General features: G+C 52.8%; 1 pseudogene; it reads left to right on the top strand.

The window, feature by feature from the left end:
• The first annotated feature begins 7,450 nt into the window (after nucleotides 1-7,450).
• Nucleotides 7,451-21,566, top strand: LOC131562122 (serine/threonine-protein kinase pim-1-like; annotated as a pseudogene).
• The last annotated feature ends 137 nt before the right edge of the window (nucleotides 21,567-21,703 follow it).

The following is a 21,703-nucleotide window of genomic DNA, read 5'->3' as shown; positions in this document are numbered from 1 at the left end:
CTTTTCTTGAGGTCGCTCTTCTGCTTTTTTTTTTTTTATCAGCCAAATTATTTTTCTGACTCTATTATCCTTAAGTCCCCTTTCCTTCCAAACTTCTTTAAAAGTATGTACTACACTAAAAGCATATTTGGAGTCTGTATAAATAGTCCCTTCTTGCCTTTTTAAAATCCACAGGCTTGCCCCGACCAGGAGGGACTAAAGGGACCAGACTCCTTCACTCTAAACCTTTTTCTACCTCACCTGGATGCCAACCCATGTCATTAATTTCTAGATTGTCTTCTTCAGGTAAAGAATGAATTTCAAGTTTTCCTTCACAGGGTTTTATCTGTAAATTTAGGGCTATTATTAGATCTCTGCCTAACATATCTTCCTCGGCCTCTGGTATCAACAATAAATCATTTACTCCAAATTTGTCATTCGTTTCAACTTTTACTCCTTTTATTACAGGAACAGGGAAAGCTTCTCCTGTAACTCCGATTACTGAGATTTGTTCACAACTGATCTCACATCCCTGGGGTAATTTCATCACTGTTGACCGAGAAACTCCTGTATTTACTAAAAATACAAATTCTTCACTCTGAGGACCTACTCTTAGTTTTATTATCAAGGGCTCTTCTAGGTGTAATTCGATCCTCTTCGTTAAACAAAACTCTTGCCCTTTCTGATTCTCCTGAGAAGTTTTCTCATCTTGCTGTTTCTTCTGTTTCTTTCTGCAATTTTTTTTTGCAGGTGCCCCTTTTTATGACAATAAAAACAGGTAGGTCCCGCACCCTTCAAAGTGGGGCAAGAATTTTTAAAGTTTTTTTTTTTTTTTTTTTTTTTTTTTTTTTTTTTTTGCTGCGGGAAAAATGCACAGGTCTTGTGTTCCTAAGAATAGATCCTGGCATCCACTGTTTGTCTTTCCCTGCAAATTTTCTGTATTCAAAACTGTCTGCAATTCTTGAACTGCTGCCACCAAAATTCTGGCATCTGCTTTCTGCTTTTTCTCATTTCTACTACATGCATCACAGCAACGTTCTTTAGGCTTCGAACCTTTCTTATCCTTTTCCAGGGCGAGTACCAGGGGGTCCTGAGGTGCTACGTTTACCCCGCACTCTCTTTGCCACTCCTGTTTATTTCTTAGGGTAAAGAACATGTCAGCATACATCACTTCGTACTCTGTTGACCTCTCATAGTTATTCCCTGTGTTGGTTTAACACTTCACACACAATTTTCAGTCGCTTTGTCCTGGCTTCTCGCGTCGCAGCGATGCTGCGTCTCATTCACTCTCAGCCATACCCACACACCTTTATAAAATAGTTCCTACCTTATGGTCTATATCAGAACAGACTGTTTTACCAGGTTTGGTCACAAGAGGTCGCTTACAGACCATGAGACACCGGTTTGCCAGATTCATACAATCGCAGCCGTAGACAATATAACAATTGCAGGGGGTCACAATTTTCTTCCGGATGTCTATCAACTGATTCTCTTCTAAAAGATTACAAAGAGAGTGACAAGGCGTTTCCTGTAAAATTTTGCAACAGACACATAGAACAGACACAAGAAGATCACCGGCCGACAAACCTCTCAGATAGCAGTCTCAGTTCTTAACCCTTAATTCGCAGTATTATAACATCAAACACAATGTTGAGACAGTTTCCCATACAGTATAAACGAACCAAAGATACCAAGATAAACAAATACTCCTTTCAGCAGGACTTTAACCTGCGTTCTCCCTCTTCTTTGTTTTTTTTTTTTGTTTTTTTTTTTTTTGTTTTTTTTTTTTTTTTTGTTTTTTGTTTTTTGTTTTTTGTTTTTTTTTTTTGTTGTTGTTTTTTTTTTTTTACCCCTGTGTTTCTATTACCGGGACTCTAACCCAGTGTGGCAGGACTTTAACCTGCGTTTCTATTACCGGGACTCTCACCCAGTAGCAGGACTTTATCCTTTTCTCTACAAAAACAATGCCGGGAATCTAACCCTGGCAACCCAATGCTAGCAACCCAATGCTAGCAACCCAATGCTAGCAGCCCAATGCTAGCAACCCAATGCTGGGGTTTTAACCCAGCTGGGATTCGTTACCGGGGCGTCCCCCAGCTTTCCCTTCGGGCGGTCACGTCTGACCCCCGTTTCCCTACCAATAAGACCAATAAACAATTAAAATACCTCTTAATTGAAGCAGGAGATGCAGGGAACCCTCCGTCCACCAAGGCGCCGGTCCAGGGGGGTCTCTTCTGACAAAAAATTCGTCAGGGGCGCCCAGAGAATCCCGACCCCGGACCCGGCCCGGGAGGACCTCAGGGCCCGGATCTCCTGTCTGGTCCCATCTGGGTCGCCAGAAAATGATGCCGAATTTTGCCCCAAAAGGCGAGAATAACTGCTTAAGAGACTCAGCCTAAGTCAGATAAGCAGGAGGTATTTTATTACGACGCGTCGGAGAAATCACGAAGTGGATTTCTGAGTTCACATAGCAAAAGCAAGCCTTATATACAATTTTGGGTATAGGATTACATCAGATCAGATACATAATCATGCATATTCATATGGGGCGTGGTGTAGGCGGAGCGTAGGTGGAGACATCTCTTTTGGGGAATTTTCAGGTGGTCGTTCCTGTTGCCTTCATCATAGATGGGGTCTTTCCGATGAGTCTTCCTCTTTAAACTTTTGAACCTCTTCCCTAATTTGGTTAATTCCCGGTGTACTTGGCTTGGTCTCTATAGCTTGGCAGAGTTCTTAGGGTCAGTTTGACATTGTTGGCTCTGAACATGCTTAGCCCATCAGTTCCCCCTATTCCTATCTCCTTCCTGTCCTTGTGTTCCATGCTTTAGCTGATTAATTGCTCTATGTGTTTCCTAATACTATGCCTTCTTCAAATGCCTCACATTCTATGTTTTAACTCATTATTTCTTGGAGGCTATCTGCTTTGGGGCTTCAGTCTTTTGATTCTGTCTTTAAGTTTTTATGAGGTTTTTTTTTTTAATTCTAGCTATTTTATTTTGATGATGAAAAATAGTAAATAAATAAACACAATTGAAAAAACCAAAAGGAGAAAGTGAGACCAGGACCTGCTAGCCTAGAGATTATGGGAGTGCAGCTCACTCAATGTGCCAGTGTCTCACCACATCCTTTCCTCATTGGGCCTCTCCTATTCCTCTTTGGCCATGTTTTCTTTGTGTCATCTGTGCTGCTCTTTGTTACTTGGCATTACAACGGGGCCACACATTGACACGTTTGGGGGACAATGGATCCAAAAGATCCTGTCTAGTCAAAGGTTTTCTACCTAGGTGTGTTCTGTGCTCACCAAAGGCCTGAGCAAAGAAACCAAGAGAAGTGTGCCCAAATCCCAAAGCTTTGCTCCTTTGCAATCTCCCACTGATCTGGCTCACAGGTGTCTTCAATCACAATTCCATAGGTAAGAAAAGGTCATGTATTTCACTGGGAAATGATGCACTGCTTTGGCAAAGTTCACCTGTATGTATATTTATCCGGGACAGCAGTGCAGCTGTGTTGTTTGCACCTTGTTTGCAGAAGATCATTTGGGATCTCCTTTTTGTGTCTCATGCAGAAAGGGAGCTCTTAATTATACCACGCTACCTAAACCAGATTGGGATGCAGCTCTGTAGTGGTTCACAATGAAGCAGACGGCCTGCTGTGTCACTGCCAGCCCTGCTGAGCCTGCGAGGGACTGTAGTGTATCCCATGCCTGTTTTGCCTCCAAGCAGAGCTTGGTTTTCCTTATTAGTGTGGAGTAAATACAAGAGTAATAAAATGGGCAATTAAACTGGCCCCTTTGGAGGATACGCTCATGCTTTGGCATGTCAGTCCTGTACCTCATGCACCCAAGGCTTGTTACTCATCATGAAATATTTTAACAAAAAACCTCCGCTCTCATGTTACATCTGAATAAAACTGCATCAGATCATCAAGAATTCTGCTGTCAGGAACAAGACAAGAGCCTTCCGACACTCACTTGCAGCTGTCCCGGATTGCTGCAGCCCTTTGTGCAAAGCTGCTGCAGACAGAGTGTACGGAGTTGGTTTGGGCCTGTATGAAAGATCTGTGGAGCAGTGTGCAGGGCTCTCCTGGCAGGAAACTGTTTGTCCAAGCCCAGGGACACGGTGCCGGCAGGAGCGGAGCGGCCCCGCTCCCAGCCCGAGAGTCTGTGAGCTGAGCCACGCCGGGGAGACAAGGCAGCGAGGGGCTCCAGCCCAGCTGCTTCACTGCCCTGCCCGCTCCATGGAGCTCTGCCGTGGGAGAAAGCCGACACCGGATGAGTCCCCGAGCTTCCATCAGCTGCTGGAACTGCTCCGTGACAGCTCCTGTTCTTCCGAGAGAGACCCCGGCGCCTTCTTGGAACGCGTGTCATGGGGGATTCTGTTTGATAATAAACTGTTGGGGGTTTTCCACTTTCATCTATCAGTAATAATTTCCTATTGCTGGAAAGGGATTGTTGGCACACTTTAGAGGAGACGACTTCTTGCACAATATCCTGTTTGAAGTTGTCTGAAACTGTGTGAGACAGATGGCTTCACACAGGAGCATCCCCAAGGCTGCTGAGGGGAAGGCACAGAGGAAGACAAACCCAGTATTTCTAAGGGAACTCCTTGACACCAAACCAACCTGAGTTGTCAAACAGCAGACCTGATGTTTCGAGACATGGGCCACAGGGGAAACCTTTCAGTGTGTTTGGTCCAGGCTGGGCTATGCTTGAGGCAAAGGTGTGTCAGTGTGTTGGATAATACTCTTTTCTTGACCTAGAGATGGGGCAACTGAGAGGTGTTTTAAAAACTTTTATTCCATTTTCAGTGTCATGAGAAGGGTGAGACAATACAGATGTTATAATTCACGCCATCACAATCAGAAGCCAACTACTTCCTAAATATTTTACATTATAAGTGTTTCTTGGTCTTTCAGCCTTTTGCCATGCCATGTTGTAGATGCGTTAAAGCCAATTATTTAAAAATACCCCTTGTGGGTCCCACTACAATGCATCTTTCATAGCTCTGTTTTTCCAAAGTCTTATTTGCAAGGCCATCTTTAGAAATATTTTTCTAGCTCCATTACTCTATCAACAATATCTGTCCTATTCCATGGAAAATTTTAAGTTAGCATTCCTTGTCTCAAGATTTATATACAGATTCATATTTTGTGGGCCTTCTATTAGGCTCTAAAAACTTTCTACAAACCCATTTCCCACATCAGTGGACTTGGCTCCTTCTCTCCTCATTGTGCCTGGCAAGCACAGGAGCCCAGAGCTCCTGCAGAACCCATCACAGCACTCAGTGGGAGCAAACTTGTGTCCAGTCCTCACCCGGAGCTGCAGTGCCCAGCATTCCACCACTCTGGAATGAGGAACTGTTCCTGCTCTTTCAGAAGGAGCTAAGGAGCTTTGGCCTTCAGATCAATTGTCTGCAGGCTCCTGCAGTGCCTGGTGCTGTTCCCTTGCCAGAGGCACCCCAGGCCAGGGGGGCACATCTGGGCTGCTGTGTCTGGCTCTGGGGCTCCCTGCTCTGGGCAGTGAGGAGGAGCTGCAGAGGCTCTGCAGGACTGACAGGATGGGCTTTGGGGCTGGCAGGAGAAGCTGAGGGACCTGGGCTGCTGGAGCTTCTGAACAGGAGGCCCAGGGCTCCTCCTGCAACTGCTCCAAGGGTGGTTTCAGAGAATCTCAGAATCAGCAAGGGTGGAACAGGCCATGGAGATCATCAAGTCCAACCTGTGCCCTGACACTGCCTTGTCTCCTCTGGGCCTCCTCTCCTCCAGGATAAACAACCCCAGCAGCTCCCTCAGCCGCTCCTCACAGCTCTTGTGCTCCAGATCCCCCCCCCACCCCCCCGCCTTGTTGCCCTTCTCTGGACACGCTCCAGCCCCTCCATGTCCTTCCAAAATTGGGGGGTCCAGAAATGCAAACAGCACTCGAGGTGCTGCCCAAGCAGTGCTGAGCACAGGGGAAGAATCCCAGCCCTGCTCCTGCTGGCCACACCATTCCTGATCCAGGCCAGGAGCCATTGGCCTTCTTGGCCACCTGGGCACACTGCTGGCTCATGTCCAGCCTGCTGTCCATCAGTGCCCCCAGGTCCCTTTCTGCCTGGCTGCTCTCCAGCCCTTCTGGCGCCTTGTTGAGGGAGGGAGGCAGGGAGGGAACGGATCCAGATCCAATCCTTCCTGAAATGTGGTGTTTGCTGGCACTGCCAGTTCCCAGATTTTGATATTTCTCTATTCTGACAGAGCCCAAGTCCAGCAATTTGCTGGCAAAGAAAGTCAAAACCAAGCAAAGACCTGGTACCTACAGCAACCCGATCTTGGGTTTGCTGACACCCCCAGTACCCAGATCGGGAATGTTTCAGATGCCTGCACAGCACAATTCCAGCAGTTTGCTGGCACAGAAAATTAGCATCTGGGAATTTCTCAGTGCCAGCAAAACCTAAATGCAGCAATTTTCTGGCAAAGAAAGCCAGAACCCAGCAGCTTCCCAGTGCTGCCACCAGCACCACCCAGGTCTGGTGTTTGCTGTGCAAGTGCCCAGATCTGGAAATTTCCCTGTCCTGGCACAGCCCAAGTCCAGCAATTTGCTGGCACAGAAAGCCAAAATCCGGCAATCTCCTGATGCCAATACAGGCACCCAGACCTGGTGTTTGCTGCCACTGCCAGTGCTCAGATCTGGATATTTCCCTGTTCTGGCAGAGCCAAGTCCAGCAATTTTCTGGTAAAGAAAGCCACAATCTGGCAATTCCCTGCTACCGTCATTGGCAATGCCAAGATCTGGTGGTTGCTGGCACCACCAGTGCCCAGATGCGGGAATTTCCCAGTGCCAACACAGCCCAAGTCTTGTAATTTTCTGGCAAAGAAAGCCAAAACCAAGCAAATACCTGGTACCTACAGCAACTCAATCTTGTGTTTGCTGACACCACAAGTGCCCAGATCCAGAATTTTTCAGGTTCCTGCACAGCATAATTCCAGCAATATGCTGGCACTGAAAGTTCACATTTCACAATTTCCTGGTGCTGGCACATTCCCCACCCAGATCTGGTGTGTGCTGGCACTGCCAGTGCCCACATCTGGCAATTTCCCGGTGCTGGCACTACCCATGTCCAGAATTCGCTGGCAAAGAAAGCTAAAACCTGTCAATTTCCCCTTGCCAGCACTGCCCAATCTGGAGTTTGCTGGCCGCAGGATCCCAGGAAAGAAGGAAGGAAAGAAAAGAGGAAGGCATCCAGATCCAGTCCTTCCTGGAGCCTGGAGCCTGAAATGGGCTGTTTGCTGGCACTGCCAGTGCCCAGATCTGGAAATTTCCCAATTCTGGCACAGCCCAAGTGCAGCAATTTGCTGGCACAGAAATCCAAAACCTGTGGCAGCTTCCTCTTACTGGCTCTGGCACCGCCCCCACATCTTGTGTGTCATGTAACCAGAACGCAGATTTGGAAATTTCCCGGTGCCAGCAGAGCCCAAATCTGGCAGATTTCTGTTGCTGGCAATGACGCCACCCACATCTGGTGTTGGCTGGCAGCGCCAGCGCCCAGATCTGAAAACTTCCTGGTGCTGGCACAGCCCAAGTCCATGGATTAGCTGGCACAGAAGGCCAAAATTTGTAACTCTGCAGGTTCTGGCTCCAGCACCATCCAGCTCTGGTGTTTGCTGGGACCGCCAGTGCCCAGATTTGGAAATTTCCTGATACCTTCACAGCCCAGGTCTAGCTAGCAATTTGGTTTTAGCTAGCTTAGGAAGAGAAGTTCCTCTTTCTGTGGAGGAACTGTGACTTTCCTTTTTCTTGGAACTGTTTACACCTGCTCTGGACTGAAAACCCAGACAAACACCGGCAGCAGCAGCTCACACCTGTGGCCCCCCGAGCTCTGGGACGCTGCATTCCAGCACCAGAGGGACTTAGAAGAGACCAAGGCAGCCAACTACAACCCACAAAAAGGACTTCCTGAATTTGCCATCTCTTCACTACTGTGAGAAGTTTGATTTAATATTATTCATTTTTCATGCTTGTGAATACTTCACTTGTGAAATAAACTTGGGTTTTTTCACTTTTCTCAAGGGAAGTCTTTTCCTGAACTATTAGGAGTAGGGGCTGCTCGAACTTGCTTTCTAGACAGACCCATTTTGGAGCTTTCCTCCCAAAATTTGCCCCAAACCAGCACAAACAGTCACAATGAAAATTTCACCAGTGGCATCATTTCCTGGTGGCAAATCTTGTGACAGAAGCTTGACCTTGTTCTCCATGAGAGATTCTTGGGAAGAGCAGACAGGAGAAGATTCCTGGAAAACAGAAACAGCTTTCCAGAAGTGAAATGAAAATGAAAGAAACAATCCAAGGTGTTTTCCTCTATTTATTTCTATGCTCCCCTTTTCCATGTTGCACTGCTTCTCCATCCCAGTAATTCCAGATGCACCTCACCTCTAAGATTGGTGACTTAGTGATTTTTAGACACTCTAAAATACCATGAGCCACACAGAGTTTTCCTTCCCCTGTTTTTACTGGAAAGCAACACTAGATATGTAAGTGCAGTGCTGGGCTCAGGTAGGAATCCTACCCCAAGGGAAGTGTCCCGACAGTGTTTGATCCTCAGCAAGGACAATGCCCAGCAGCGAGCGAGGGGATCACTGTGCCAGCGTGCAGGAGTCAGGGCTCTGCATTTGGGCTCAAGGCTGCAAAGTTCCCGTGTTTGGGCAGACGGAGGGGCTGTCCCCGGGGCGCGCGGGGCTCGAACGTGGGGCTCGTGGGGCGAGCGGGGAACGGACACGGGGACGAACGGCCCCGGTGCTTCAGTTGCAGCGGCGGCAGCGGCGGCAGCGGCGGCAGCAGCAGCGGCAGCAGCAGCGGCGAGAGCACCAAAACAGATACTTCTGAACAGTCTTTCTCCTTTACTTTCTCTTTGTCTCTTTATTTCTCTTTCTCTCCCTTTCCCGCTGTCGGGCACCCTTCTCTCAGTGTCCGTTTCCCAGCGTCCCTCTCCTCTCCCCGCCTCCCTCTCCCCTGCAGGGCAGGGCCATGCCCCCGGCCCGCCCCCGGCCCCGGGCGGGGCTGCCCCGTGCCCGGCCCCGGCCGTCCCGCCGCGGTCTCGCCTCCGCCCGGCTCTGGCCGTACTGGCGGTGGCGCTGCTGGGCGGGCATCAGTGCCTGGGGCGGGGGCGGCATCGCCGCCCTTCGGCTCCGCCTGGCCCGAGCCCGGACCCGGACCCAACGCAGGGTCCGGTCCCGACCCCGGTCCCGGCCCCGGCTTCTCCCGGGGCCCGCGGAGCACACACGCGGCGCGGCCGCTCCCTCCGCCTCCGCTGCGGCTTCCCCGGCCCGAGCTCCGCCGCTCGGCAGCGCGGCCGCCGGCCCCAAGCCACCAGGGCCTGGGGCGGGTGGGGATGCCGGGCCCGGGGCGGGTGAGGGGCGCTCGGGGGCCGTTGCTGGACCCGGGCCGAGCTCTGAAAGCCGCGTCCCGCCCGCAGGGACGGCGCAGGAGGCCCTGCAGGAGCGGTACCGGCTGGGATCGCTGCTGGGGCGCGGCGGCTTCGGCAGCGTCTTTGCGGCCACGCGGCTCTCGGACGGCGCCCCGGTGAGCGGCGGGGCCGGCGGCGGACGCAGGCAGAGGGGAGGGAGGAGGAGGAGGAGGATGCGTCTGGGCATGACGGGCGGCGAGCTCAGCCCGCTGCTCTCCCTCGCTCGCAGGTGGCCATCAAACGCGTGCCGAGGGATCGCATCCGGCACTGGGGCGAGCTGGTGAGTGAGCGGAGCCAGCGGCAGCAGCCGGGCCGTGCCGGGCGAGGAGGAGCCGGGGCCCGGCGCGGTGGGAGCCGCCGTGAGCCCTGCGGGGAGAGCGGGCGTGGGTTGAGCGGGGCATGCAGAGCATCCCGGGCTGGCTGAGGGCTCCCAGAGCCCCGGCACGGCCTCGGCCCCACTGACGGCGTCGTGCTCCTCCCGCAGCCCGACGGCACCAGCGCACCCCTGGAGATCGTGCTGCTGGCCAAGGTGTCCGGTCGCTGTGGCGGTGTCATTCAGCTCCTGGAGTGGCTTGAGCTCCCCGACAGCTTCCTGCTGGTGCTGGAGCGTCCGGAGCGGTGCCAGGAGCTCTCGGGTTTCCTGGCGGAGCGGGGGTTCCTGCCGGAGGAGGAGGCGCGGGAGCTGTTCCGCCAGGTGCTGGAGGCCGTGCGGCACTGCACCAGCTGCGGGGTCCTGCACCGGGACATCAAGCCCGAGAATGTCCTGCTCGACCTGGCCAGCGGGCAGCTGAAACTGATCGACTTTGGCTGTGGCGCCTTCCTCCAAGACACAGCCTACACGCAGTTTGCAGGTGAGCCCTCGCAGGGTGTGCTCCTGGGCATCTCGTGGCCCAGCCTGGGTGCAGCACTGGGATGGGATTGATGCTAAGGCCGAGTTGTTCTGGGTGGGAGGGAGAGTGGGTTTTCTCCACTACTGGGTGGGTTTTTCCTTTGTGTGTCATGGTTGGGCCTTCCTTGTGTTTCTTCTGCCCTCTTCCAAGACCAGTGGCTTCTTTTCCATCCCCAAGTTTGTGCACAAGTCCCAAGTGCTGGTGAGAGGGCAGCGCTCACCCCGTGTGCCTCTGGGGCGGCCCCCACAGGCCCAGGGATGCTGGGGCCGGGCTCTGGGAGCAGCAGCAGCCCCCTGCTGAGCTGTGTCTGTGTTCCACAGGAACCCTGTCCTACAGAGTGGATCTGGTGTCCCCCACCAGAGTGGATCCAGCACCAACGCTACCATGGCGAGGCAGCCACGATCTGGTCCCTGGGCCTCCTGCTGTGCCACCTGGTCATGGGGAAGCACCCATTCAGGAGGGGCCAGGAGATCATCCGGGGGCGAATCTTGTTCCCACGATGGCTCTCTCAAGGTGGATCCTCATCTCTGGGCACGGGGGGAATACCAGTGCTGGGAGACAGCAGCGGGCTCATGGGCAAACCACTCTGGCAGCTGCTGAGGAGGTTGCACATGTCCTGCTCTCCTGCTGTCCTCCAAACAGAGCATCCACGGGGAAGTTTAGGCCCAGCTCTGGGCACACCCAGCATGACCTGGGCATGGGAACAGGAGGGCAACTTCTCCAACTGACTGGTGATTTCTGGTTTCTCTCCCCAGCGTGCCAAGATGTCATTAAGAGGTGTTTGTCCATGCAACCCTCGGACAGGCCATCCTTAGAAGATCTTTTCTGTCATCCTTGGGTGAAGGGTGTTCCTCTGCCCTAGAAGACTGAAGAGATCCACGTGCACAGTTGGATCCAGGGGCCTGGCAGGTACCAGCTCCACACATCTCTTGGCAATCAGTGGCAAAGCAAACCAGGCTGGTTTTGTCCTGCCTGTAGCTCTGAGCAGGGGTCAGCAGAAGGGAACATGCAGCTCTTGGGCTGGAGCTGAGCTGGAGACCCGGTGTGACAAGCACTGGTGGCCACCATCCCCCTGGTTTTGTTTGTATGGTTCATGGATGGCTGGGGCCCTGGGCAGAGCCCTGACAGCCTGGTCTGACCCCAGGGAAGGAGAAGGAGCCCCTGGAGAAGCTGTTCCAAATGGGGCTGGTGCTGGAGACACCAAGGACAACCTCAAAGATGACAATCTCTTCCTTGGCCTGGCCAGCTGAAGATGATGGACTTGGATTCTGGCACCTTCTTCAAAGCCAGGCTCCAGGTCCAATTTGCAGGTGAGTCTATAGGCAGGGGGTTGCTCCCGGATCTGGGCATGGCACAGCTGGGCACCAAAGGTTCCCCCTTTGCTGGGGCAGATACAATGAATTCTTCAGTCAGCTGCCCAGCTGCTTTTTGGCTCTGGGCAGCTGCTGAGGGCTGGATGTGCCGTGGCTGGCTGCAGGCTGGGCACATGTGCTGCCCTCCTGCTCTGCTGCCAAAGGCAGCAGGGATGGGCAGCTCTGGGCACTGCCAGCATGGCCTGGGCACCGCAGGCCTTGGCACAAGGGCACAGGAGCCCTCAGCTGACGGGCGGTTTCTGCTTTCTCTCCTTGCAGCCGGGCTCTGCGGCTGCTGAGGCTGCTCTGGGCTCTGCCAGGGCTCAGCTGGGCTCAGCCCTGGGCCCAGCTGGGCTGGCTCTGCCCTCACATTGCTCTGACAGCTCTGCATCAGACGAGCCCGTTGCGAGCACAGCGCCTGAGCTTTCTGCTTTGGCAGGTGAGTGAGACTCTGCTGCAGGCCCAGAGATTGCAGCTGGGGACACACATCCAACTGGCAAGGACCCAAACTCTCCACAGTAGCAGCTGAACACCTGGATCTGCACAGGGTGTTTTGTCTGTCCCATTCTTCCTTCTTTATTGGCTGGAATTGTGCAATTGCACTTTCTTCCTCCTCTGGCAGTGCCACGAGTGGGCCAAAGCTGGCGAGTGGGCCGTGCTCCAGAGGCAGTGCAGTCTGGAGCTGGTGGATGGAGAATTGCCCTTCTGCACTTCCACACCAGAGCAAAAAGCTGTCAGAGGGACTTTGTGACTCTAAGAAATCCCTGAAAGTTTCAATGGGAATGTTCCGCTCATTCCCAGGCTGAGAAGGAAGGTCGTCTTGTAAAGGATTTGGGCTTTGAAAGAGTTTCCATTCCCAGTCCTGCTTGGAGCTGGAAGGGCACAAAGCAACTTCCTCTTGCCTCGACCACAATTTAAAATAACAATATTGGAAACAATCCCCAAAAACTTTTTAAAAAGACTGCTGAGGTCAGTAAGATGGATCCATGCCATCAGCACATTTACAAAGTAAATAACTTTTCTTTTCAAAAGATAAGTTGCCTCTTAATTCAAAGTTAGAGATGACTTTTCACTGCACACTTGGGGTTTTTTCACACTTTCACATTTTATATAGTTTTTGATTACTTTTTCCTTTTTTTTTCCTTTCAATAGAAAACATGTCCTATCAAAGGAACGTCCTTTGCTCCTGGTTCCCATGTGGAGCAGCTCCCTTCCTGCTGGCTGAGCTGCTCAGGCAGAGCCCGGCAGCTCCTGGCCCTGCAGGGCTGAGGCTTTTCCCCGTTGCTGGGCACAGACTGATGGAGCAGCACTGCTGAACACGGGCACACAGAGGCACCAGCAGCAGCTGCCTTTGGCCACCTGGGGCTCCAAGGCCCAAACTCTGAGCAGCCAGGGCTGGAAGAGACTGGCAGCATCTGATCCCTGACTCTGGGCAGACAGGGCTGCACAAATGACCCCACAGCAGCAGCAGCAGCAGCAGCACATGGAGCTGACTTTGAGCACAGCCCCTGCCCCTCTTCCCTCCCGTGTGCAGCGGTGTCACAGCAGCCTGAGGCACCTGGGAGCCCCCAGGGCCAGCAGGGACTGGAGATGGCAGCCCTGGGCTCCTGGAGGCTGTGCAAGGAACGGAGCTGGGCACTCCCTGTGCATGGGGAGCTTCCAGATGGAAAAGGCTGCTGTGCCCAGGCAGCTGCAAGGGCACAGAAAGGAGGCTCTGGAGCACTGGATCTGTGCCAGTGCCACAGTCCTGGGCAGCAGCCAGCGAGCCCTGGGGGAACAGAGGGCACAGCAAGAGGGACAGAACCAGGCAAGGGCAGAGACTGGAGAGAGCCAGGCCTGGGAGCAGGAACAGCTGCTCCATTGCACTCTTGGAGAAAGCTCTTGGCTGGTTCAAAGCGCTGAAAAGTGTGAAGGGCAGAGGAGGAGGCCACAGCAAACAAGCTCCTGTTTGCACAGCCTCCCCTCTCCGTGTCCCAGAAGGAATTGCATGGACTGTGTTCTTCTCTCTGAGCCGTCTTGTTCAGCATGAGCAGCTCAGCACCAGGAGCTGAAGGAGCTGAAGCCTCAGGCCACAGGAGCTGGGCAAAAGGGAACTTTTGGAGCAAAGGAATGCTGCTAAAATAGCCCCAGCTGAATGCAGCGGATATAATCATGGAATCACAGAATCCTTTCTGTTGGAAAAGCCCTCTGAGCTCACCCAGTACAGCCGGTCACCCAGCAGTGCCAAGCCCAGCACTAAACCACGTCCCTGAAGTGCCAAGGCCTGGACACCAGCCCTGAGTGAGGCCTGGACAGCAGGCCCTGAGCCAAAGGTGGCCTCTGGATGAACCTTCCAAGCAAAGGTTATCTTTGTATCTGCTCCCTGATGAAATATGCATGGTCATTAACACTGTGATAGATGTAGCCACTCCTTAGTGAAACATGTATTGACCTTTGTGTATTTAGAAGCCAGACAAGGCCATGAAATCTGACATCTGGCCTTGTTTGGGGCTGTATGGTCAAAGTCAGCTCCCTTGGTTCCTCCTTGAGCCCTGGCCAGGCTTTGGGAGGGACCCAAGAGGAGGATGAAAGCAGATGTTGCCACACTAGCAGTGCTGTCAGTTTGTTCATTCAGCACTGTCAGAGCTGGGCCCTCTCCCAGCGGGGTTGGAGCCTCACCTGGGGCTGGAGGCACCTGCAGGAATTCCCAGTGCCCAGGAGTGGCTCTGCAGCCCTTGGCTGTGACAGCTTCCCCAGCTGCTGTGTGGGTCTGGGGGATGGTAAAGGCTGAGGGTAAATGCTGCTGGATCTTTGTTAATCACTGCAGGCAATCTTTGGTGGGGATGGTTGGGTGCATTGCTGAGCTGCTCCTTTTGTGATTCTTTGCTGCTCTGAGCTGCAGGAAATGACACTGATTCCTTCAGCTGGAGTCTGTATCTCTGGTGCTGACCCTGCCCACTGGTAAAACAAAACTGGCACAGTCTGGCCAGATGCCAACAAAATGTCATTTGTTCAATGTAAATGTGAGGAATCAGTCCCATCAGAAATTGCCAGCTGGGAAGCCCTTCCCTGGAGTTCCCTGGCTCTGGAGTGGGCTGAGGTCGGAGCCCCTTGTGAGCAGTGGGGCAGTCGGGTAAAAGAAGCTGCACCCCTGGATGGCTTCAAGTGCATCCAAAAATTGCAAATGGAAAAGGAAAACACCTTGTGGGTTTGGGCAGACAAAGATGAATTTGTTGAGAGTACATAGGAAACAGCACTTTCAGAAGGAACAATGATTATTGGAATGCTCCCACATGGAGCAACAGAAGGTTTTAATCTTGAGCTAATATGCATTTGTACAAGTGAAATATTGATATAATAAATATCTATATACATATTTATAGTATATAAAGACATATATATATATATATTAATATATTCACATATATATGTGGGTATATATGTGTATACACATATGTGTAAAAAATATGTATATATTTTTTATATTGTTTAACACATCCTGCCAGACCAGATCTCCCTGTTTGCTCTAAGGGCCCCTGTGGAAAATGCTCTGATCCACGGGGCTCCGTGCGAAGGCTGCTGTGACACTGAGGGACTTGCACAGCAATTCCATCCAGGAGCCTGGGTGCCCCTCAGGGACTGGGACCCGGCCCCTTCCAGCCAGAGGGGAAAGGGCCCCCCAAGCCTTGTTAGCCACAGACAGCATGGTAAAGCTGAACAGCAAAGGGCCTGGGGGCATTATTCTGGAATTAAAAAGGTGCCAGCTCCATGGACAACAGAATTCTTGTTCCTAACTCGAATGAGATTGAGAAAAAATAATGAAGAACGGTGTCACTAAAGTACTACTGATGTCTGTAAGGTGTACCTTGATAGTCAGCCAGAATCTTTGTCTGCCACAAATACCTCTGGTGTTTCACCAAGGGATTGGTCATCAAAATATAATGATGGGTTATGATGGATTGCTGAGCTTCTTTTGTAATTCTTTGCTAATGATGATGTGCTTTGCTGAGCTTATCCTTTTGTAAATCTCTGCAGCTGTGCATGATATAAATGACACAATTCCTTAACTTGGTGTCTGTGTCTTTGGTAGTGACCCTGCCCACTGGTGAAACAGGGCCCCCTTTTGCCTAAGTGTTACCTGGGAAGGCAAAAGCCCTCCCTCCAAAATTCCCCCCTTCCTCCCTGTTCCCCCCTTCATACCCTGAGCATGATGTGCTCTGGTCTGGGGTATGCCCGGGCTCAGTTTGGGTCCCCTGTCCTGGCTGTGTCCCCTGCCCAGCTCCCCCGCAGCCCCAGCCCCTCCCCAGCGTGGCTGGACGAGGGGCAGGACAGGCCTTGGCTGTGCTGCAGCTCAGCAAGAACAAAACCATCTCTGCGTGCTCAGCGCTGTGCTCAGCACCCGGCCCAGCAGTGTCTCAGTGCCAGGGGCTGTGCCCTCAGTCCCTGCCGGGGGTTTCCATGGCAACTGCCAGGCCAGGTGACCCAGGTGTCCCCCCAGTGCCGGTTGCCATGGAAACAGTGCCCAGCCCTGCCCCTTTCTGTCTGGCTGACCTGGCCTTTGGCCCTGGCAGTGCCGGTGGCTGCTGGTTCCTGGTGCCAGAGCGGCCAGCGCGGCACAGGGCAGGTGGCCATGGCACAGCCCCCAGCAAGGGATCCCCTCTGGCTCTGGGCACTGACACCAGCCCTGAGCAAGGGCCCAGGGCAGCTTTCCATGGCCACCAACCATCACAACGGCTCCGGGCATTGGTTGCCATTGCACCAAACCAAGGAACGGGTCCCCGTGGCCGTTGCCATGGCACCTGGTGGCACCAACGAGTGTCACTGCAATTGTACCTGGAACAGCCCTGGCACCGCTTTGTCCCAGGGTTGCCATGGCAGCCAAGGGCAGCAACAGCTCTGCAGGCAAGTGGCCATGGAACCTGGCTGCAGAAATGGCTCCTTGGGCTGGTTTCCAAGGAAACCTGAACTGATGGGGGTTGCCATGGCACCCAAACCCAGCAGTGGGGTCCTTGCAGTGTCCATGGCAACAGTCCCTTGCAATGGCACCACTGCATGTTGGGATGATGATGCACCCTCACAGCTGGCCCAGGGCAGGTCTGGAGTGCTTCTGGTGGCAGCTTGGGCTTGGCACACAGTTGAGGAGGATGTCTGTTTTCAGTGGGGAAACTCAGGAGTTTTAGATTGCTTCAAAAACAAATGAAGGAAAATCCCTCTTTGGCTGTGTGCAGCCACTTCTCCAAGCAAAGCAGGTTCCAGGTGAGTGAGGAGAGAGACCATGGGCTTGGGAAATATGAAGCAAGGTTGTCCACACTGGCTCAGAGCTCAAGGCACCACTTCTCTGAGCAGGCCAGGGCTCCTTAGGAGAGTCCCTGGATCAATATCAGTCACTGAATGCTGCAATCACCTCTTGTGTAATAAGAACAGCAATAAAAAGACACCCTTTAAAATAGGACTACATATTTCCTGGAAGCTCTTTGAACTATTTCTCCATAACTGTCAAAGGAAAACCTCCTAATGAACTACACTGGAGCAGAGGGAAATCAAGGCAGAGCCAGGGTTTGTCAGGACTTGCTTGATCCTCATGAGCCTCACTGTGCATTTGGAGTGAGCCCTTGAACCTCAGGGCCTGGGAGGAGATTGCACAAACCTTGCCAGGAGTCAAAGGCAGAGGAAACACCCCAAGTGTCTCCAGGCATTCATGGCTCCCTCTGAGGTCCCTCTCCAACACAGGCTCCTCATGGACTCCTTGGAGGAGAGAATTTGTGGCCAGGATGGCACAAAAACCTCTCAGACAGTGTGGAAAAGAAAATCTAAAGTACCTTCAACACCTTGAGTGTCTCAAAGCATTAATGAGCCCCATTTCGTGTCAGTACAAAGCTCTCCAGGGACTAATTAACGCAGATAATTGGGGCCATGATTGGACAAATATCTCCCAGAGTCTATCCCAAGGGAAACACCAAATACCTTAAAAGAACTGAAGTACCTTGAAGCATTTATGAGCCCCACTGAGTGGTGTTACTGACAAAGCCTCTCTAAGGACTAATTGCAACACATAATTAGAGGCCATGATTGCACAAAGCTCTCAGAGACTCCAAGGCAAAAGCAAAACCCAAAGTCCTTTGAAAAACCTGCAGTCCCTGGAAGCATGAAGGAGCCCCCAGGACCATTCCTGAGCAAGGCTCCCCAGGGACTCCTTCCAGCAGATCCTTGAGGCCATGGGATGTGGGCTAGGGGAGGATGCTGAGGGCAGGACAAGGGGCTGACAGTGCCCAGCCTGGCTGGGGCTGTGCCAGGAGGCCCCCGTGCCTCAGGACAAGGTGTCTCCTCACAGCCCTTGGTGGCACAGACCCTGCTGTGCCCCAGGGCACCAAGACTTGGCTTCTCTTTGTCCCCACCTGTCATCACTGCCTCCAGTTCTCTGCTCTGCCTGGGGCCTGGGGACACTTTCCCTGTGGTGTCCCTGACAGGGATCTCTTCAAAGTACAAGAAACTTCAGTGTTTCAATAGAACTGAGTTCTTAAGGGTTCTTGAGGGTTGTGTGACATCACAAAGCTGGCTTTGACATCACAGAGCTTGCTGTGACATCACAGAGCAGGGTGTGAGGCTATAGAGCAGTGTCTGCTCTCATAGAGGGTGGCTCTGAGGCATCAGAGAGTAGGTTGTGACCTCACCTGGTGGCTGTGTAACATCATAGAGGAGGCTGTGACATCACAGACCAGATTGTGACATCACAGGGTGACTTTGTGACATCAGTCTTCTGCGATGTCACAGCACTGCTGTATGAAATCACAGGGTGACATAGAGTTGGCTCTGTGATATCACAGGGTCAGTGTGATATCACAGGGTCAGTGTGACATCACAGGGGCTGTGTGACATCATGGGGGCAGCATGACATCACAGGGGCTATGTGACATCACAGGGGCTGTGTGACATCACAGGGGCAGTGTGACATCACAGGGGCAGTGTGACATCACAGGTGCTGTGTGAGGTCACTGGGGAGGTCACTCTGCCCCGGCCCCCCTCACAGTTCCCCCCAGAGCAGTCCAACCCTGCTCGTGCACAGCGGGGTCCCCTGTCCCCCCGGGTCCCCCAGCCCCGCAGCCTCCCCCAGAGGATGTTCCACGGGATCGACCCCAGAGCCTGACACGGGGACGGGGGGACGGGGCCCTGGGCGTGGGACAGGGGGACAGGGACCCCCCGGCAGCGTCCCCGTGTCCCCCAGGGCCAGAGCCTGGGCCAGGGCTCCTTCACCCTGTTACAAACGAGGCCTTGAGAGCGCTGAAAAACCCCCGGCAAGGGATCAGCCAAAACCAGATTTAATATTAAGGGACAGCAGCACAAAGTTCCTTGGCAAGAGTCACTCTGCTCCTGACTGGACACTTCAGGCACACCAAGGAAACAAAGCAACTACAAAACCAAACAGAATCCAGGCAATAAAACCAGAAATTAACCTGGAACTGTCCCTGTGTGTGCATGTGTGAGTGACACAAGGACAGCAAGGGCAAGGATAAAAGGAACATGGCCTGAAAGCTTAACAGAGCTCAAACTTAACAGGACTTTACTTATACATTAACCTTAACTGATACTTTCAACCTCACAGTTTAGCAAAAGAGCAGAGTATAACAGCATGTAACCTAACTTAAACCTATGACTTCGCAATTTAACAGAGGAATAACACTTAACAATATTGAACTTAACATAAAACTTATACTAAAGGTAACTGCTTAGCAAAAGAAAACCTCTCAGCAGCATTTAACTTCACTTAGGCCTTGTGATTTAACCTTCCCTACAGGCCTGACTGACTCAGCTATCCAAGGCACTCAAGCCCCTCAGAGTGCAGCATTTCTGCCACATTTCTCCAGCACAGGCACTCCTGTGTGCACACAGACACAAAGAGTCAGTGCAAGGCACCTGTGAGCAATTCCCCTGAGGGCAGGAAATGCTCACTGTGGGTCCTTTGGCATCTCCCCAGCGGGTGAAGGGTTGAGCCTGGAGGAGTGGGGGGATCGGCCCAGGCTCCGTCGTTGTTCAGGATCCCCGAGTGCAGCAAACGGGAGAGTTCCCGGCTGGGAGAGGCCCCACTCAGAGGGAGTGGCTGACCCAGGAGAGCTCCAAGGGCTCCTTTTGGAGCGCTGTTTGCAGAGCCCCAAGAGAGGGGCTTCAGTCCCAGCAATGGTTCATCCTGGCCGCACTTGGCACCAACAGCTTCCTTTGGCAGTGTGAGAACAGGGATGTTGTGCCGCTCAGGGAACACAAACAGGTCCCAGGACTGCTCCTATAGGAACCAGGAGCTGGTTGGGCAGCAGCAGTGCCTGGAGCAGACAGTGTTTGTGATGAGCTGCAGAGGAGCTGAGCCTGGGGCTGTTGGCCAAGGCTGAGGCCCAGGGAGCATTTCTCAGCTGGCAGGGCGGCCTGAGAAGGGGAGGGGGGAATGCAGCAGCACAGGCCCATGGAACCAAGGGACCATTGTGACCCTGTGGGGCCCTGTGAGACCAAGAGACCATTGTGACACTGTGGGGCCCTGTGAGACCAAGAGACCATTGTGACACTGTGGGACCCTGTGACAACAAGGGACCATTGTGACACTGTGGGGCCTCATGGAATCATGGAGAGCACTGTGACGTTGCTGGGCCTCATGGATCCATGGGGACTGTACTGACGCTGTGTGGCTCCATGGAATGTAGGGATCATTGTGACACTGAGAGGCCTCATCAAAACAAGGGGCCATTGTGACAGCGTGGGTCTGCATGGAACCATGGAGACCATTCGGACACTTTGGGGTGTTATGGAACCAAGGGGCCATGGTGACACTGAGGGGCACCATGGAAACACAGAGACCATTGTGACACTCAGGGGACTCATGGAAACGCAGAGACCATTGTGACGCTGTGAGGCCTCATGGAATCAGTGAGACCATTGTGATCCTGGGAGGACCATTGTGATATTGTGGGGCCTCGTGAAACCAAGAGGCCTTTGTGACACTGCAGGTCTTCTTGTAATCAAGGGGCCATTGTGACACTGCTGGAACCCATGGAATCAAGTCACCATTCTGACACTGCGGGGCCCCATGGATCCAAGGAACCATTGTGACAATATGGAGCCCCACAAAACCAAGGGAACACAAAACAAGTCTGGCTGCTTTGGCCTCCCATAGACTGCCTGACTGGTCCAACTGACCTTTGCATGTTGAGTGTCACTTCTCATCTGCTGCTGAAACACTGAGGCTCTGTGCTTTCCTTCCCAATGGAAAAGAACTGTCCTCCTGCTCTAGGCACCCATGGCCAGAATTGGGATTTCACCTCCAAAGGTCCTTATATCCAGGGATTCTTCCAATAGGAATATTGCCAGGACAAGTCTGTCTGGCAGTGGTTTCACAAGGGTCACCTCTCATCCGTCCCCAAAACATTGGGAAAGGCTCCATGCTCTCCTTCCTAAGGAAAGAACTGTCTGCTTCTCCAGGTGCCCATGGCTGAGATTGGGTTTCCACCTCCAAAATTCCCTAAATCCAAACTCTGCAATTACTGACAATCTAGCTGGCCGTGGCCTGCTGAGGCTCTCACTTGCCTTCCAAACCTTGAGGCTCTGTGCTTTCCTTCCCATGGAAAAGAACTGTCCTTCTCAGCCAGGTGCCCATGGCCACAATTGGGATTTCACCTCCAACACTGCCTGTTTTGACAGACTGGAGGAGATTGTTGGCTCTAAACATTTTGTGTGTGGGGGAGGAAGGGGCAGGTCCAGCCTTGCCCTGCCCTGTAAGCCCAGCCCTGCCCTGCCCTGTGACCCCAATCCCCTCAGGGGCCTTCAGTGGGTTTACGGTTTCTACCTGAAGGGCGGCACCCTGAACCCCCAGCACCGCCGTTCCACCCTGGGCACTGGGGCCCTCTTGGCTCTACTCAGTGCTGCCGCTGTACTCGGGGCACCCTAAACCCCGCTAGGGACCCGTGTCCTCCTACTGCAGGGATTGTGCGCGACTCACACTGCCCCGATCCTCCACGCACCCGGAGCTCCATTCAGGGCTTGCGTGCCAACTCACCAATTCATCTGCCACCTTTACTCAAATTTGGTGCACAGG

This window comes from Ammospiza caudacuta, chromosome 10, assembly GCF_027887145.1.
Source record: "Ammospiza caudacuta isolate bAmmCau1 chromosome 10, bAmmCau1.pri, whole genome shotgun sequence".
Lineage (NCBI taxonomy): Eukaryota > Metazoa > Chordata > Aves > Passeriformes > Passerellidae > Ammospiza > Ammospiza caudacuta.
This window is presented reverse-complemented; position numbering and strand designations above follow the sequence as displayed.